Raw genomic sequence first — 7051 nt, forward strand, 5'->3', positions numbered from 1 at the left:
TGAACAGAATAGAGAAATGTAGTTTTATTTAAAGTAATTATAGATATAGGGATGGGGGACGGACTGAGAATGCTCTAAGTAGAGGAGCATTTTGTACTTGGTACCGGTATCGAACCGGTACCGGTACCGATTTGGTACCGTCGGTACCGAATCGGTACCAAAGTTTTAAGTTTCATGATCGGTACGGTACCGGTATTTCCCAAATTTTTACCTTCGATACCGGTACCGTCCTGGTACCAGTAACGAACCGAATATTTCGGTACCGGTACCGGTACCAAGATTTGGCGATTTTCGGTACAGGTATTTTCGGTACCGGTACCGGTACGGTACCAAGCTCATCCCTAGCTCTAAGAGCATTCCCAATGGATTCTCTAAATTATGTGAGAGGGTTCTTCATTTTTTAGAGATGGTTAAAAATGGTTGTGAGAGGAGAAAGAAAATGTTACTATTTATGGTTAAATTTGGAGAAGCGCATTGTTCATCTCTATAATTTTTTAATGTTTTTTAAAGTGTTTGTGAGTGAATGAGAGAGAAAATGTAATGATAAAAGTATAAAAAAATATTATTTAATTGAAAATGAGAGAGAAAAGATAGTGTTTTTAATGTAATTATAGATATATAGATGGAGAATTGAATGAGAATGCTCTAAGGAGGTTAAATAAAGAATCCCAAACACCCTAATAAGAGCGTTCTAAATCAATTCACCATCCTCATCTCTATAATTACACTAAAAACAATACATTTCCCTCGTATCTTTAATTAAATAATATTTTTTTTACTTTAATCATTACAGTTTTCTCTCTCCATCCTATAATTTACAAAAAATCACTAACTTTTCTTCAAATTTACAAAAAATCACTATCTTTTCTTTCTCCACCCTATAATTTACACTGACAACCACTCAAAACCCCACCCTATAATTTACAAACTCCCCTCACAAAATTTTGAAGAACTGAATGAAAATGCTCTAAGAGGGTGTGTTTTGCAAAACATTTAACGTTTGACTAATGTGTTGATAGGTGTAATAGGAAAACCATGTAGTAAGAGCATTCACATCATATTCTCTAAAATTATGTGAGGGGGGTTCGTAAATTATAGGATGGGGTTGTAAAAGTAAATTATAGGTGGAGAGAGAAAATGCAGTGATTTTTTATAACTTTTGGAAAACTTTTTTTTTATGTACAAAAATATTTGTTGAATTGGTTATGAGTAAAGAGAGAAAAAACTGTAATGATAAACGTATAAAAAAGTATTATTTAATTGAGTATGAGAGAGAAATATAATATTTTTTTGTGTAATTATAATGATATGAATGAGGGATAGGTTGGGAATGCTCAAAGGACTTGTACTTATAACAACAAAACTTGTACAGAAATGACTAGTAATAATGTGAGGGACAAGAGTTAGGTAAAATTACAAATTAATATATACTAGGCCTTTGTTGTGTATACAATGCTGCCATTCAAAAAAATATAACTCTTTTAGGGAAGTCTTAGAGCTAAATATTTTACAATATCTTTTTCAAATCAACCATTTTAATTCGTTAGCATAAGTGACTATGTGAGATCTCTTTTAATAACTGTAATCTTTAAATGTCAACTTTCATTGATTAATAATTCGTAAACCCTAGACATTAGAGTGCACATTCTTCATTAACAATTAATCATATTATTTTCAAAACCATTTCGGGTAACTAAGTGGCATTGAGCATGTTGTGTGGTTATCTAATTATCTTATACAAATGTTATTACTTGTTTAGGTATTAGGAGTATCAAAAAGGAAAGTATGTCATACTCATAAACATACTAGGTGGTGTTTAAAAATTGATTAATATATAAAAGAAACAAAAAAGGGTCATTTTTATCACTGATTTAACGTTAAAAAGTAGAAGAGGTTAACGATTTCGATAGAAATAACCATATTTGTGAAACCTCAAGGTTTCATATGTTTAAAAAAACAAAAACAAAAAAAAAGGTAATTTTTTTTTATTGTTTCTCATCCTGAAATTCAAAAACTATATGAGTAAGTTTAACTTGATTTTTCATTTACATACATATACACATGTTATAATAAAAACACAAACAAATTAGTTTAATGGTTTTCTTTTAATATATATATAATAATCTACGCATCTATACATAAGATCATTTAGAGTATAAGAACCACAAGTAAAAAAGTTAAATTATTTATATTATTGTTTTTGCACTCATAATAACTAATTTAGAGTGTCGTAATAGTATCATTTTATATACATGTATGTATAGTGTACATATGTGAGATGGCTTATATTCATAGGGGTAAATTAAGCTATTGAACTTAACACATGTATGCATTGTAGACAAACAATTCAAAATAGTTTTAAAAAAAATCTTAAAAACAAATTAGTTTAATGTTTTTTATGTATATAACATACGTAATTGTATGTAAGAAATATAATTTTTACAATGAGCCATTGATAAACAACTTATAAAAAATAGTTTTGTTTATTAAAATTTTTACAATGAAACCATTGATAAACAACTTATAAAAAATAGTTTTGTTTATTAAACATAAACATATATAAATAAGGACAACTCTATATGTAGAATATATCGATTTAAATGCCTTCCTAAAATACTTCTTAAGCAATTGAAACTTAGCAGAAATAATTAAAGTAAACCAAGATTATTAATATCAAGTAATGATTAATTCAGACATAGGAAACAAAACAAAATTTAGTATCTTTATTTAAAAAGGAATTATTGCATTTGTTGTCGTTCAAACCGGCATGTGAATTCATCTAATCATATTGTGTCATGTAATGCTGACTGGACCTAACCCTTCAACTCTTGTCGGTTGCGCCTCCGGTGAATTCACCCTGTTGTCATTCGTGCCCACTGAATTCATTCATTCGCGAGTCAACCCATCAATTTTCTTCCTTTAGCCAGCACGCTCGCCCGGCGTCACGGTGCCCGCTTACGCCGAGTGATGAAGCGAGGGTGTTGTGGTGTTCCTGGCCAACGTGGCTCGTGCCACTCGCTGAAGCCGGTCGCTCGCTTGCCTCAACACATAGGCTAATCAGTAACCAAACCAGTATTGTATTTTATTTATTTATTTATTTTCAAAATATATGCCTTTGAATTTCAATCACCATATCGAATGCATATAACGAAACTACCAAACAAAAACATCATAAGTAGGCTTGGTTATTGAATATAAACTCATGATACCAATTGTACGACACCATGCTATTGTCGGGCCAGCATTCATTGTACAAAGCATTTTCCAGGCCACATGTATACTGACAAGCATATCAAAATGTATACCGTATAATAAACAAAACTTTTCAAGTGTAATCATCAAAGTGGTTCTTATAAAATTTCCTTCCCCATCTCATATTTAATTCATTTAACATTTCATTTTTCTTACTAATAATTTTGTATTTCGTTTTTTTTTTCTTTTTAATTTTTTATTTTCTCCTTTTAATAATTTTTTCCTGATTTAAAAATTAATATCAGCATAAATATGTAATTATGTTTTATATAAATATAGTGTATTAAATATTAATATTAGGTTTTATAAGTAACAAATTTTCACGTTAATTTTGAATAATGATATAAAAAATAAGGTTTTAAAGTAAATATGCTATATTAATTAAGGTTTTATAAGAAATTATATTATTGGATGAAGTGGCCAGATTAGTTTAAAATTAATATTTTAATAAACTTTAACTTATTAAATATATATGATTATTTACTAAATTACGAAAGAATTCTTGCAAACACTGAAAAGACATATTCACTGTTGATGTATTCTCAGTGTTTATGTTAACTTAAACGAGCGAGTTTCTTTAACCGGTTAAAGTATCAAACATGGTTCAGGTCAAAACAGTTTATGATTAGAATAAGTTTCAGTCCACGGGTTTGTTTAAGAAAGTAGCCATTTACAACTTTTTTGAATTGACTATTTAATCAACTCATCATTTATACTAAAGTTCAGCATCTTAAAAATCCACAAAAATATAAACACTAGACTACATATTTTAGCTTTTCAGGTCGATAAGACTACTTCTTATCTTTGGAATAAAAATGTTAGACATTAGCACACTATTAATCATATGATAAAATGACTCTGTATATCTCTCTATTATTGAAGATTTCAAAAATATAGATTTCTTTAATGAGTGAGTTATACTTGCACCGAAAAACGAGTCCGTTCAAGAAATTAGCAAACGTTTGCTATCTATGTTTCTAGGAGATGAAAAATATTACCATTCTTTCGGTGGCATCTATCAGACATAAAATGATACGTTACAAGAAAGTATTAGTTCCTTGATGTTTTAAATGGCCTCATAATTTAAGGTTGTCAAGTAATATGTTAGTCATAAAAGCCGGTGCTGAAGTGATGCTACTTAAAATATTAACTAGAAAATTGGTCTATGCAATGAAACTAAACTGTATGTGAATACACAATATGATAACTGTGCTATAGAAGCCTAAATCATATCCGGAAGTAATATTGGAACTCACACTTTTATTCTTAAAAAAATAACAAAATCCTATACCTTTAGATAAAATGATTAATTACAAGAATAAAATTTTCACTTTATTTTTGCTTTGCAATGAAGATTAACGAAAGCTACGGTCAATCATTATTTATGGTTGGTTTGTTTTTGAAATAAATTATTTTAACTCATGGTCAGTTATGTGTTGCATTATTTAGAGTTAAAAGCAGAAATAATGTGAAACTATTAAGTTTTGATATAGAAATTAAAGTTACAAAGAAAGCTACAAATATTGTGTACAAAGACATATTAGAGATTTATGAATTTTCTAACTTTTTAATTTCATATTGTGTAATGTGTAATTTATTATACCTTATAATACATCCTTACATCTGTTGAACATATTTTTTGCATTACACATTGCGTTATTGTTTAAATAAATTTATTTATTATAATTCGTATGCTACACGGTTAGCTAACCTAGTTAATTTATAAATATCACATATATCTCAAAATTAAAACTTCTTAATATACTCCTATATAACTAGGATTTAGGACCCCGCGCTTCGCGACGGGACCGTTAAATCGAAAAAAAAACATAAGTAAAAAATTAGTTAAACTATAAACTCGTTGCAAGTCGACGCAAAGTCAGTCTGTATCAAGTTACGACATTGAAACTAAACAAAAGAAATAAACCCGTCAATGCCAAAATGCAACAAACTATATCTATGTAGAACCAAAAAAATCGGCACGTTACAACTGCGAACTAACACAAATTCGGTTAGTATCAGTGGTACCAACACAAATCCGTATACATATATTAGTAAGCCAAAAAAAATATTTTAAAGACAATGTATCAAACGTTGAAACACGGATATAAAACCTTGCGACGATGGGATATTTTTAAATCATGAAAAAAGTTTTGGTCATTGTAAAACGAACTATAGAAAATATGAACGCAAAGTTTAAGAAATTAACCGAAAAATAAAACATGTAAAGTCGACACTTCCCCAAATTTAGTGTTTAAAAATATATTTTGTTAAGTATTTTAATTAGTTTAAACAAATAGTAAAATAAAAGAAATAAAAATCATCATTTTTATTTACAGAATTATGGCTAGTTATTTAGTGACTATAATTAATAAACTACTAAAATATTAAATAGTAACTTTGTAAGGATATTGAATCTCTTTTTTAATATATATATATATATATATATATATATATATATATATATATATTAATACTAGCTTTTGTAGTACCCGTGCAATACACGAGATTTGTCAAATAAAAAAAACTAATAAAGTCAATTGTTTGAAATATAGACACAAAATTAAAGGTAAAAAAGAAATTAAATATATAATACAAACAATAAAGCATACATAATCTCATACTTACATTCATATAGAAAACATAGAAAATGATTAAATATTGTTATGAGCTCAATACTGCTATGAGTTTAAAGAAGCAGTAAAAATGAATTCAAATAGATTCACAACAATAATAAAACCAAAGAATTATAAGTACATATAATGATTTGTACATGTCATATGAAAGTAACTGCCAAGTTATTTTTGTATATGATCATATTTCTTTTGTTGAAATTGAGTGTGTAATATATATTTATGAAATAAAAAAAATACAAAATTGATGGTTTCCAAAAACAAAACAAATTGGATTACAAATTTTCATAAAAACATGATTGCAAAATTCTAAAAATGTTGAATTAACGAGCCCTTATTGTTAAAAAAATTTTAATTTTTTTAATAAAAAATAAGGTATGCATTGAACATAATTATATTTTAGGAATTAAATTGTTGTAAATGATCATTAATGCGCGCATAATTTCTTGAAATATATTGAAAACTATGATAATAACTCGTGTTACACACGGGTGGAAAACATATCAACAAATAATATAAAATATAAACTACGCATTCAGTCAACACAAATATTTGACATAAGCTTTTTACCCTCAGATGTTACAAAAGATGTTAAACTATGTCTATAACATAAAAAGAAAATAATTTATAAATAAACAATGCAATGAATAAGAAATAATATAACATAAATGAAACATTAGACCTGAAAAAAAATAAAAAACACATATTAGTAAAAGATTTTGTAATATTAATTGAAAACTAAGTTTACAAATACATACCATCTTTAAACTGTATCACATTAAGTTTCCGAAAATCTCTTTGTAAACAGCTTATTTAATTTTTTTTTAAATGTTCCTAATTGTTCTAAAGAACGTTTTTTTCTTTTTTCTTTTAGAGTGTTTTTTATAAATAATTTTCAGAGATATCTATATTTTTATAGCATTTTTCATGTCATTTCTTAATAAATAAATAAATAAAATTTAAAGAACATTCGGTTTGATCACCATTCATCGGCTCTTCTTCTTTCCTCAAGAGTAAATTAAATCATTGACAAGGTGATTATTAATTGGAATAAATAGACTTAATCATAAAGTTAATTGCATTAATTTGAATAAATAGATTTAAATGAAACAGAAACTTAAAAAGAAAGAAATACATTTGACAATGTGGTTATTAATTGGAATAAA

Source organism: Bidens hawaiensis, unplaced genomic scaffold, assembly GCF_021521415.1.
Source record: "Bidens hawaiensis isolate Kalapana, Puna unplaced genomic scaffold, B.hawaiensis_p1.1 tig00007641_1, whole genome shotgun sequence".
Classification (NCBI taxonomy): Eukaryota; Viridiplantae; Streptophyta; class Magnoliopsida; order Asterales; family Asteraceae; genus Bidens; species Bidens hawaiensis.